Here is a 13,419-nt window from a genome sequence, read left to right as displayed (position 1 = left end):
AGGTCCTCTGACCATCAAAGGACAACTAGAGGACGAGTAGGTTTTAGTAGTGTAGTTGGAGTGAAACCTTGGCGCGGACGAGATTTATCGAAAGATTAATTACCGCCTTCGTGGCTGATTAGTCGGCGTGTGTGACTGCTATGTGGAGGAGCCGGCTTTGACGGCCATGGTGAGAAGTTAGTTCGGGAGTCACTTAGCCTCGTGATGCCAGCTGAGAAGCTGCATGAATGAGAAGTCTGGAATGCCAACAACGACAGGGAAGAGAAATGTGTTGCGTTAATCCCATGTCCCTCCATACTGAGTCCGAATGACGCCATGTGAAAGAGCATTTGTTTTCTCCTTGGGTAAGAAATAGCGCCAGAAGAAATGTTTCAAATCTACAAACTTTTCCACTGTGTGGTTGTCTGTGCCTGACCACGAAGTGCTTTAGTTTATTGTTATACAGTAAGGCCGTTGACGATTTTGTGCCGAGACAATGCGCTTCCTCGTCGTGTTGGTGTCACCACGAAACAAGACTTGTGTGGTGCAGATGTCGTTGGTCGTTCAACAAGGAAGTGAAGTGATGCCTGACAGTCATAGGAGTGGAGTTCATACACTCTGTGTGATGCCTTTTAGATAGATCATGGCTGCTTCTTTTATCTGTCATCTGAAAAAGAGCAAAAGTCCAGTTCTTAATGAGCTTTGGATCTTCCAAGCTTATCATATTCTGAACCTTCTGAGAGGAACTTCTAAAAAAGTGGATTCGGAGTTATGTGAGCGATTAAAACATGGAAATTATGGCGGCCACTGGGACCTATTAAGACTGGTCTTAAGGCCGACCTGTTTATAGTCTGATGAGTTATTACTGAGAAGTGAAATTTATTTCAGAGTAAAGCAGCCGTATTTAGTGAATGAAGTACTCACCGGTGTGCACAATAAAAACATTACACCACGTTTGCTTCACTCAGCTATTAATTGACGACGACCTGATTACTGCTGTTGGTTACAAACACCACGAACGCAGCTTTGTGCAAACAAGCTTGTGGACACAAAGCAGCGTTCGCGTGATTAGATCGCTATTGAGGACAATTCCGTGAACCGCCACCAGGCAGCGCTGCCAGCTACAGGTGGCGGACTATATATAGTACGTCAAGCGCCCTTTGCCTCGGAGAAGGGTCCTTCCATTTTTGTTTTTTTTGTTTGGCTTTCTGTGTAATTACTCGCCGGAGTTCTTTATCCTTTGATGGACCGAGTCGAAGGCTATTTTTGTATGATTCCAATACAACTTTTTTGCGTATCTTCACGGAGCATAGCACTTTTGCTAGCGGTTCTGGCGCTGCAGTCCGGAACCGCGGGACTGCTACGGTCGCAGGTTCGAATCCTGCCTCGGGCATGGGTGTGTGTGATGTCATTAGGTTAGTTAGGTTTAAGTAGTTCTAAGTTCTAGGGGACTTATGACCTAAGATGTTGAGTCCCATAGTGCTCAGAGCCATTTGAACCATAGCACTTTTGCACGACATTAATTGAGTTTATATGAAGATGGTATCTGTTATACCACTGGCGATCTTGCAGCTCTCGAAGAATAAAATTACAATTAAATCAAGACCATTAGCTGCTTACAGGCGTTGATAAATATCAGCGGGGACAGATGAAAATGAGTGCCCCGACCGGGACTCAAACTTTAGATCTCCTGTTTACATGGCAGACGCTCTATCCGACTGAGCCACCGATGACACAGAGGATAGTGCGATTGCAGGGACTTACCTCTGGCACGCTCCCCATGAGACCCACACTTCCAACTTACTGTCCACACACTTCATTTGTAGTGCCCCTGCCCACTGTACTCATTACACGCGACAGTCAACCTACCGATTCCCGTAAGAGTTTGAACAGTATGAGCCCATCTGCATCATTGGCCGGTAAGCCATATCTATATGAAGATGGTCTCTGTTCTTTCATAATATCTGATCCCCAATGCAAGATCACTATGGTATCTGTTCTTTCGGACATGTCCGAAAGAACATATACCATCTTCATATACACAAAGCTTACCGGCGAATGATTTTCTTCAGTGCGGATGTACTCAAATTGCTCAAACTCTTACGGGAATCAGTAGATTGACTGCCGCGAGTAATGAGTATAGTGGGCAGGGGCACTACAAATGCAGTGTGTGGACAGTAAGAGGAAAATGTGGGTCTCACGAGGAGCGTGCCAGAGGTAAGTCCCTGCAGTCGTACTATCCTGTGTGTCCTCGAGAGCTCAGTCGGACAGTGTCTGGCATGTAAGCAGGAGATCCCCGGTTCGAGTCCCGGTCTCCGGCCGCTGTGGCCGAGCGGTTCTAGGCGCTTCAGTCTGGAACCGCGGGACCACTACGGTCGCAGGTTCGAATCCTGCATCGGGCATGGATGTGTGTGTTGCTCTTAGGCTAGTTAGGTTATGTACTTCTAAGTTCTAGGGAACTGATGACCTCAGATGTTAAGTCCCATGGTGCTCAGAGCCATTTGAACCATATGAATTCGAGTCCCGGTCGGGAATGCATTTTCAACTGTCCGCGTTGATTTTTGTCAACGCATGTAAGCAGCTAATGGTCTGGATTTCATTGCAATTTAATTCAGTTTGGTCGGTAAGAACGGAGCATTGGCACAGCTTGATAACAATGGGAGAGGAGAATGGATCTGTTATTTTCAGTGATTTGCCGCTGTACACGGAACCGAACACTAAGTGGATCGTTGTGGTTCTCACACAAACATACGCTTTTGTATCGGATTTCATGTTTGTATTTGGCAGTATTCTCTGAATGGTGAACAATTTTATTTAGTCTTCGCAAATGCAAGACAATTAAAGGGTTAATACAAAGACGAATACGGCAGAATAATTGAATAAAATGAGTTTGTACTCGGTGTGGAGATTAAAAGACGATAATGTGAAAGAGAGACAGTAAATCCAGTGTGGTAGTTGGAGGGAAACGAGACAGACGTCGCAAAGGAACAACGAAACAGTCTCAGCGTGTCCCTGATGACCTCGACACTGGCGATGAACAGAGAGACGATTCAGTACAATCCAACAGGGTAGTTATTTAAGGAAAGTAAAAATGATAATTTTTGGACGGAAACTGCTCAAAGTAATTTTATTTCCTCCTACATGTTTGGTGATGTTACAGGTATTGTATCAGACCAGGATGCAATTTCACTGCAGTTGCTTCAAGAACTGCGTAAGATTGTGCATTATCTCAAAGTGAAGCCTACGGAATCTTCTCCAGTGTGGTGCAAGCTCCTCCTCGGAATCTGTTCCATTGAACAACTTAATGGTGTCAAGTGTTTACGCTGCTAGATATTAGGCATGAAAGAAATAGATATTTATTTTGAACTGAAAAATTTCAACTACTTATGTAGAATCTTTGGGGAAAGTATTGTAAAAGAAGTAGGTAATACAAGCTAATGAAATTTTATAAACAATGGTTGTAACGAGTTGGGCGCCAAAAGAAAAGGACAACGAAAATGAGATTTTTGTGATTAGTGTGTGACACTACAACACAGTGTGTCACTATTGACACGCCATTACTTTTAAATTATTGAATTCTATTCCTTTTCACGAACGTATTCTTTCTTATATTCTTATTACGGCAAATGTCAGTATTGCGTAAATTTTATTAAAGCAAGCTTGAGAACTGAATTTGTCATAACAGTTAAAAAGAATTTTTGTAACTGTTATATAGTAGAAATACTGGCAATGTTAGGGACATAGCTCTGCAGGTGAAATGAACTATTTGGAGTACGCTCGAAGAGTAGCGAGCAGAGAGAGACATGATTCATCTGTTGAGTCAGGCAGGACGCAAGTTTATGCCTTTTTCGCCAATGATAATGTCAGCAGCAGTTTTATTCTGGTTGCGAGAGCCGATGCAGGTTGAAAGGGCCACAGTACATTGATGATTTATAGTGGAGCTTGAAGAAGATTAAAGTAAAGAATACTGCTGAGCCACTGCACCCATCAGGAACATCTGTATTCAGCGACGAGACAGGATTATTACAAATTTTGATGCCTAGCTTTTATTTGGCGCCTGCAACATCTCATGCTGTAAGATGTAACTTTTTCAGACTATTAATTTTGTAAAATGCATGTTAGTACTCTGAGTTATTTAACTATATAACATTTGAGTAAACTTTAATCATAAATTTATGGTCAATATTAACCCAAGTATTTGTCATCTAGTATAGGGTCCTTGCCCTATTACCGTAATTTCCAAGCTTACAGATAATAGTTATCATCTGATTCTGACAGCAGCACGTGTCACACAGGGAGAGATGTGGAAGTTAAGAATATGAACTGGCAACGGTTAGATCTGTAGATATCTAACTCAGTTTATTTGGGAGGGGTCGGAGAAGTAATCAGTTCACACAAACCTGTTCAAAGAACTTGATATGCTAACTGAAACAATCCACTATACATATTCCATAATCAAAATTATTGTTAATGAAGTAACGCCTTTTTAAGACCAGCTCCTTCTCTAATGTTCTCATCTTCGACGAAACATTATTCTCATGTTCTTTCCTTCCGTTCTATGGTTTTGCGTTTGTTTTTCTCAGCCCTTACGTTTATCAAGTCCCTATTCTCATTTTATCAACATTCTGTTACTTACGTCCCTGATTTAATATGTCTGTACGAGCGGCCGTACACTAGAGAAACACATCACGCGTCCGCTACTTGAGCCTACCTGTTGCCAGATTGGATTGTTTGGCGGGCGGCCTATTCCACACGCCTGTTTAGACACTGCGCATCACGCGGCATAGTTAACGGCACAACATTTTAACGAAATATTCATAGAATTTTTTTCTATTAGAGCTGTTGATAAATTTATTTCCGATTAGTTGTTAAAAATAAATAAATGCTTGTATCTGCAAAGCGCTTGCTTGAATGGTTAATAGACAATCGGAGGTTGATTTATAAATAGCCCTCATGCATTGGGAAAAAATATTCGCATGTAAATTGCATTACAGTAAAATGAAAGCTAGGATGCTTTTAGCTCATGACTTTGGCATTTATCTTTGCACATTGTAGAAGAGACTGCATCCGAACATCGTCCGAAGCAAAACAGCCAGTTGCAGTTATTGGTGATAGTCACTACATTTTTATCAGTGGTCATAACGTTTATAATTTGAGATCAGTTTTTTGTAAACTAGTCTATCTAAATGTCGTAGTTAAACACAGTACCAAATACAAAATAATTCGTCAAATACATGTGGATGGCTTATAACACCAAATTTCAAAATATTTCCTGTACTCTTCATCTGGTCTCCTTAGGTGAAGAATATATATCTGAAAATGTTTTCATGGTTTTTGTTTTCAAAATATAAAAGTCATTCCGCTACATTATGGCGCGCTGAGAATGTAACGGTGGAAATACCCGCTACTTTTAGGTTCTCCGACAGAGGTGATAGCTGTATGTCACACGGTAGTGCCTCATTCGTAGATGCCTCTGAGAGACTTCTGTACTTCGGAGAGGCTGCATAGAGGGTTTAGGTTTGCTTAGCTGCGAGTTTTCTAACAATGTCAGACACCCATTCTCTCACTTACGCACGGATTTTATCCCTAACATCGGAAAAATGCGTGCGAGCAGACTGTGACTCTACTCGCTTTATAAATGTTTAATTCAGTGCTCTTCCAGATAGCTAAGTTTCCGCAAGAAGGAGATTGTTTTCCCACGTTTTTGGAGTTTAATGTCCTGGATTTAACTATGAAGTGAAACGGCCACTTAGAGAATGAGTGCAGATGATAAAAGTTTGACGTGCATCAGTACCTTAACTTTCTCACGTTACTCAGCAGCATAGCCAGAAAATTGAGAAATAGTATCCTGAAGAATACTCGCTGAAGGGAAATAACGGAGCAGCAATGGGACTCACTTTTCTTCCATCCATCAGTGTAAATTAAATTCGAATGTAATTTTCATCCCTAAGTCCTGGACTGGCAGTATCAAGATTTAAGTAACATTTTTCAGATCTGATGATCGATAGTTATATTTTATTTTTGACAAGGTTTATCTCAGCTATCACGTGAAATCCAGACTACGCCCACTTTCCACGGCTTCTAGGCCGTTCTTCGACGTCCGACGCGTCGTCGGCAAGACTCGGCACAACCAGGAGCACCTCCGAAGATCTCCAACGCAGCCTTGGACGAAACGTCAGGGATAGAAGAGTTCCATGGACCACGACCATACAACCCGGAAGAATTCTCGGCAGCTGAAACATCCGGTCGTGAAAGCCTTCATTGTATGAAAGCATAGAGAGGTATTCAGCGTACGAAATTGTGAAGCTTTAAGACTTGTGAACTGACAAGATTTTTCCTTGTTCGTTTCCATTTCTGGAACGTATTTTCTACGGGAGAAATGCGCAGTAGACTGACGTAAAGGATAGCTTCAGAACAGGTTCAGCAGGTGGCCTCGTCTTCGTTTCTGGAAAGCCTTTTCTTGGGAGGAGCAGCCAGCTAGCTGTGGTTGAGTTAGGTCACGTAATGGTGCACTCTTCAAGTTTTTAATGTTTGGTGCTAACACTGGTGCAACTCACGGAGGAAGACGCTAATTAGGACTGTTGCAGTAATGAATCTCCTCATATAAATTGCAGCCGCGCATGCAAGATATTTCTATCCAGAATGATAATACTGCAAGAACTGTATCATCTTACTTTCATCTTACTTCAAGAATTGTTCCAAAAGGTGGACAGCATGATGCGTTTGGTCTAAATAATATGAGACTTCAAGATACTGTGGAAACAGTTTGGCACCATATTCTCAACAGCAGTGCTTGAGACAAGACAAAGTACCGACAATTTTTTCTGTACATAGAGATGTAACGGGAAAGCCAGACTTTTGGTAACAGAAATTGTAGTAATTGTGTTTTTATTTGGATTAATACAATACCTTCTTATTTCAAGTACCTTGCGTTTATTTTGCTTAAGTTCTATTTTAAAATATTAAGCGTAAAAGCAATTGCAGCTGATGCAATGTTTGGTGGTTCGTTTACATAAGAAACTTTCACGAGTCGCATTCTAACAGAACTTGATTAAGTTCATTTACTTAGTTTCTCAAGGCTATAGTTAATTTAGTCTTAAAAGAATAACTAAATTTCATTATTATTTGAAAAGTTTCGTAAATTAGTATTCAGACAGTTTCATACGCAGTTAAGATTTATAAGAGAGTTGAGTAAAAGTCGCCGAAGGTTGCAGCAAGGTCACGCAGTTCTCCAGAAGCGACTAGGCATTCGTAGTAAGAGACGACAGAAGTGCACTATAATTACGAATAGAGTAGACGTGTATAGGGTCGTTATCCTTCCCCCGTTTTTCTGTTCCAATCGTGAATGGTGCGCGTGAGTGGAAGCAATGTATTAGTTGACTCTTCTAGAGAAGTACGCTCACAAAATTTAACTACAAACCACAACGTGATGCACAATGCATCTCGTGTAACATCTGCCACTGGAGTTAAATGAACATCTCCGTGGTTCTTTCGTGCTTGCTGAATGAACCTATGATAAAACACGCTGCTATTTTTTGGATCAAATCTATTTCCTGTATCAGCCTTTCTGGTAGGGGTGCCAGGCTAACTAGCAATACGAAAGTATCGGTCTAACGAGGCTATTGTAAGCTGCTTCCTAAATGAGTGTACTTCACGTTCTCAGGATTCTACCATTGAATCTATGTATGGCATCTTCCTTCCCTATGAGTAGCTTTTGGGTGTGCTTTCCTTTTCAATAGCTCTCTTCATATGTTCCCAGACCTTTAATGAATGAGACTGTTTATAATATTTTTTCGGCACTCGTGTGATCATATAATGATAGATCTTCCTTATTATTTACGAGCGTTCGTTACATTAGTTAATATTGAAGGCCAACTGCCAATATCTGGAGCAAGCGTGCATCCTCTGTAGGTCTTCCTGCACTTCGCTGCAATTTTATAGCGGCGCGACGTGTCTGTATACGGCAGCGTCATCCGCGAAATATATCGTAAAGCTTCCAACGTGATTGATTGGCGGCCCTATAATCAAATAAGACTGGTATTTTTGCCTAACTGCGGACATTGACTTTACATTTTTATTTTTTGAGCCAAGAGAACCTTTCTGTGTCAACCGTAGATCGTATGCAGGTGTGCAGTTGCTTCTACATTTTGCAACAATTTTCCAACGAAGTTACATCCAGGTGCAAGGCTGCACTGTACTAATGGCAGTTAATTTACTTGGCAGGTCATCTTTATACCTCTATTAGAAACAGTAACTGTCCAATTACACTGTGACGTAGTCCGTTGTTACTTAAGTTGCTGTCGATGTGCCTCCATTGACTAAGACGCATGTTAAAAAAGAGTGTGCAGTTCAACGGTATAGTTGTAAGCTCGTGTATCTTTAACCAGACGACAGCTTTGAACTGCGTTAGAAACTTTCCGGAAGGAAAAAGAGACCGCCAGTTGGAGCTCGCTGCCTAGAGCATTGTGAATCTCCTGATGTATTTTGTAAGACAAATTATTCGTCCTACGTTGCAGACGAAAATTAAAACAATCGGGATTAATATCTCTCGTACATCGCGGTGCTACGTACAGACGTTTTAGCTGTCTATGAGAGGGCGATGTTAATCTAGCAAGATATGGAACTTGTACAAGAAAATAAAACCAGATTCAGTAACTTTGGCATAAACCTCGCACTGTTGCAGAATTATTGCGCCATCAAGAGATTTAAAAGCGACGGCTGTAATGGCTGAGGAAATACCTTCCCAGACGCGAGTTGGATTTTAATCCCAGATGCTTTCATTTACATATTACTTAGCTCCGCCCCCCCCCCCCCCCCTCCCACTAAGGAAACGAGTTTAAAGCCCTTTGCTTCCTCATCTGGGTTACTCGCTGAATAAAAGAAATGGCCTGCTCACCTACAATGCCTTTAATTAAGGCTCATTGCGCAATAATTTCAAGAGGAGATCTGAGAACGCACCTTGAATGTAGGCCGCAGGTGAAGAGAAAGTGCTCCGGCAAACATTAACCTGGATACGAGGTGTTAAACGCCAGTTTGTTTACGTTAAGAAATCTTCTGCAGCAGCTCCTATTAACCTGCTTTCTTTTTGCCAATTATGCGTAATGTCACGGGAACTCGGAGCGTGGAGTAATTCTTTTACACTCTAAAGGAAACACTGCAGGTGGCTAAAATTTTGAAATGTCTGTCTTCTTCATTTGGACGCAGTAGGTACTACCTGATACGTTCTCCACGTATCCACATGTTCACGATAAATCTATGATAGTGGTTGACTAACTCAAATGAAACATTACGACATTCTCAGACACGAATATACCGGGTGATCAAAAAGTCAGTATAAATTCGAAAACTGAATAAATCACGGAATAATGTAGATAGAGGGGTAAAAATTGACACACACGCTTGGAATGACATGGGGTTTTATTAGAACCAAAAAAATGCAAACGTTAAAAAAATGTACGACAGATGGCGCTTCATCTGATCAGAACAGCAATAATTAGCATAACAAAGTAAGACAAAGCAAAGATGATGTTCTTTACAGGAAATGCTTAATATGTCCACCATCATTCCTCAACAATAGCTGCAGTCGAGGAATAATGTTGTGAACAGCACTGTAAAGGATGTCTGGAGTTATGGTAAGGTATAGGCGTCGGATGTTGTCTTTCAGCATCCCTAGAGATGTCGGTCGATCACGATACACTTGCGACTTCAGGTAACCCCAAAGCCAATAATCGCACGGACTGAGGTTGGGGACCTGGAAGGCCAAGCATGACGAAAGTGGCGGCTGAGCACACGATCATCACCAAACGACGCGCGCAAGAGATCTTTCACGCGTCTAGCAATACTTTTTTCTTTTTTTTTCTAATAAAACCCATATCAGTCCAAGCATGTGTGTGAATTTTTACCTGTCTATCCACATTATTCCGTGGTTTATTAAGTTTTCAAATTTATACTGACTTTTTGATCAGCCGGTATGTCTCCTACTACAATAGCACTTCATCGGTGCCTCGGCAACACAAGTTTGTACTACCCGCGCGGGAAGTAACACCGACGGAAAAAAAATCGCATCGCCAAGGAGTTGTGTGACATAAACGAAAGATGATAGGCGTGTCTCTGCATCTGAAAGATGATGTCCATTAAAATTTCGGGCCGGTTGCACAAGGGTAGCGTTAGTAGAGCCACTATGAGCAGGCAAATAAGGTTTGCCATAAATACACGATGTAACGGTCGTGAGTGTTAGTTACCTTTGAGGTTGCACATGGCGAGTTGATGTTAGTTAAGAATGCCTTTATGGCGACAAAGACCCCATTATCAATATCTGACTGAGTTTGGGTGGGGACCGAGAAGAGGACGTCCCTTCCGCGATATTGCAGAAAGACTTGGCAGGAATGTAGACACTGTACATGATGGCTAGCAGCGGTGGTCACAAGAACGTACGACCGCAAAAGTCCGGGATCCTGATGGCCACGTGGCACTACCGAGAGGAAAGACCATCGTGTTCGGCGGACGGCTCTGGCGCATCGTACTGCTTCTGCAGCAGCAATTTGATTGGCTGTTGGCATCACAGTGACGTAAAGAACTGATACAAATCGATTACTTCAAGGACAGCTTTGATCCAGACGTCATGTAGAGCTTTCCACTGAGGGCAAACCACCGCCACTTGCGACGTAAGTGGCATCAAGCCTGAGCTTGAGGTTAGGATGGAGGTCTGTTTGTTTTCTGATGATATCTGGTTCTGCCTCGGTTCCAGTGATGGCCGTATGTTGTTTAGGAGGAGGCCTGCAACCAACCTGTCTGCATACTAGACAAACTGGACCTACACCTGGCGTATCTCGTATGACAACAGGAGTTGGTTCAAATGGCTCTGAGCACTATGGGACTTAACATCTGAGGTCATCAGTCCCCTAGATCTTAGAACTGCTTAAACCTAACAAGGACATCACACACACCCATACTCGAGGCAGGATTCGAACCTTCGACCGTAGCAGCAGCGCGGTTCCGGACAGAAGCGCCTAGAACCGCTCGGTCACAGCGGCCGGCCAACATCAGGAGTACTCTCGTGGTTATCCCACGCACCCTGACTGCAAATTTGTGTGCAGAAAGTGGTTATTCGTCCTGTTGTGCTGCCATTCATTAATTGCATACCAGGGGTGTTTTCCAACGGAATAACGCTCGCCCCCGTACCACTGTTATTACTCAATGTGCTGTGCAGCTTGTCGACATGTGGCCGTGGACTGCTCGATTACCAGATCTGCCTCCAACTGAGCACGTATTGGACGTCATCGGATGACTACTCTAGCGTCATCCACAAACAACATTAACCGCCCTTGTATTGGCTGACCAAACGCAACAGGCATGGAACTCCATCCCGGCACCTGTACGAAACAATGCATGCATTCAACATTCCGGCTCTTACACCGGCTATTAGTGTACCAGCATTTCACATTTGCAGCGACTTATCTCGCTTACATTAACCTGCGGTGTTGCAATGTTAATCGCTTAAATATGTTACTTGGACAAGTGTATTCCTGAAATTTCATTACTCAACATAAATTATTGTTTGGTGTTACAGTTATTTACCGTCAGTGTGTTTATACTTTATTATTTAGTGTTTGCAACAGCATGTCGTAAATTTAGGAGTTAATTAATGCGGTAAATTCCAACATTCAAGGGGACTGATTAAACTGCTCTTAAGGAATGTTGTGTTAGTGGTTAGCTTTACTGTGGGAATGAACTCTGATGTTTATGTGTATACGTTTAACGAAGTGCATTCGTAAGAAGATTTTTGATGTGATAGTAGGTCATAAATACTGTACAAAAACGTTCTTCAGTCAAGAGACCACGTTGCGCTATTTGTACCACAATGGCCATGCTAACATCCCCAACCAATTGGAACTGAATTGTACCATTAGTGATCAAGCTTGTTTTCATTTATCTCTGCTCAAGTAATTCTCCTATAAGCAGTGAATAATTCAGTGCAGTGCCGTTATCTGGAAAAAATGTAATTGTTTGAATTACTCCCGCACGTAGGAGAACTGAGCATATTGTCTTGGCCACTCTCTTGGTGCAATCTGTTCGTGTACAAACTATGCACAGACATTTCTGACATCACAATCATTAGAAATACAAACTCTCAATAATACGCACAAAAAAGCTAATAAAAGGAAACTGTACTCTTGCTCTTCGCCACAAATTCGTACGTTCCTTGCATCAATACAAAAATGTACGTCAAAGAATGGCATTTTGCAACGCTGTTATTACATATGCGACTGTTATTTGAATTCAGTATAGTGGAACATTGCTGCACAGTTGGTGCAGTGAGTAGAATACTGCGTTAGAATTGTGAGGTGGATGGTTCGATTGCTAATATAGATGTGTTTGTTTTTATTTTATAATTTTATTCTGCGTGGTGTAGTATGATATATATTTTCTAAATTGTTATACAGAAATTACATAACATCTTGTACAAAACGTGTGCAATAACTTAGTGCCAACACAGAAATAAGACTACAATCTTTATTATTCACTTTTAAAGACGTACTAATGCGGTAGATTCCAACACTCTGTTCTCTTACAACACAGTAAACTCCTCCGCACATTTAGGTCCAATTCCCGCATTGATTACCTCTTATTCCACTTACCGAGCTACATCTCTTTCCCCAAAGCAGTAAACAGTAACTCTACAATTCTCCTTATTGACCTACCATTACTTTTTTCATCGCCCAATATTTGCCTCATGCTTGTCCTAGGTAGGGCCCCTTTAACCAATAAGAGGCAGTAACTGAAATTAAATACACGCTGTAACGGTCTTGAATCTTAGTTATCTTTGACATTGGACGTGGTGAGTTGATGTTAGTTAGGCTACGAGCTAAGATGGACTTAATATACACCCAAAAGACGGTAGTTAGCGTGGAACAATCCGAAGGCCTGTCACTTCCTATTTTTGTAATTTAATTTTATTTTTAAAGAATGTAAAGATGGAAGTTAACGTAACGTTTTGTGTTCGGACTACTAAAGCAGTTGCAGAAAGAAATCAACTGTCCCTGTTCTCTCGATGCTCCTTATCAGGACCAAAGGCCTACGTCTCACTGCTCGAAGCAAACATGCTTTCTAAAACTAATTTCTGTTTTACTATAGGTGCCGAAATAGCGCAGAAAGAAGTAGAATATGTCTATTAAGATCAGAATCTAAACGTCGATTCACTCTCCACCCTGAGATCCCAAGTAACTGCTGTTACGTGCGTCTGACACTTAGAGCATCATCCACAAAGAGAGAAATTTCGAATAGTACTCGGTAAACATTTCTCAAAAATTGTTATATCCAAATGTCATCTCCATCTCTTCGCCAGAACTTCTTAGTAGGTAGTTGATAGATTTCAAACAGGTTCACAAGCGTAATGTAGACTAATAGAAAAAAAATCGCAAGATCAAAAAATAATTAATG

The sequence above is a fragment of the Schistocerca serialis genome, chromosome 1, assembly GCF_023864345.2.
Source record: "Schistocerca serialis cubense isolate TAMUIC-IGC-003099 chromosome 1, iqSchSeri2.2, whole genome shotgun sequence".
In the NCBI taxonomy this organism is placed as follows: domain Eukaryota; kingdom Metazoa; phylum Arthropoda; class Insecta; order Orthoptera; family Acrididae; genus Schistocerca; species Schistocerca serialis.
This window is presented reverse-complemented; position numbering follows the sequence as displayed.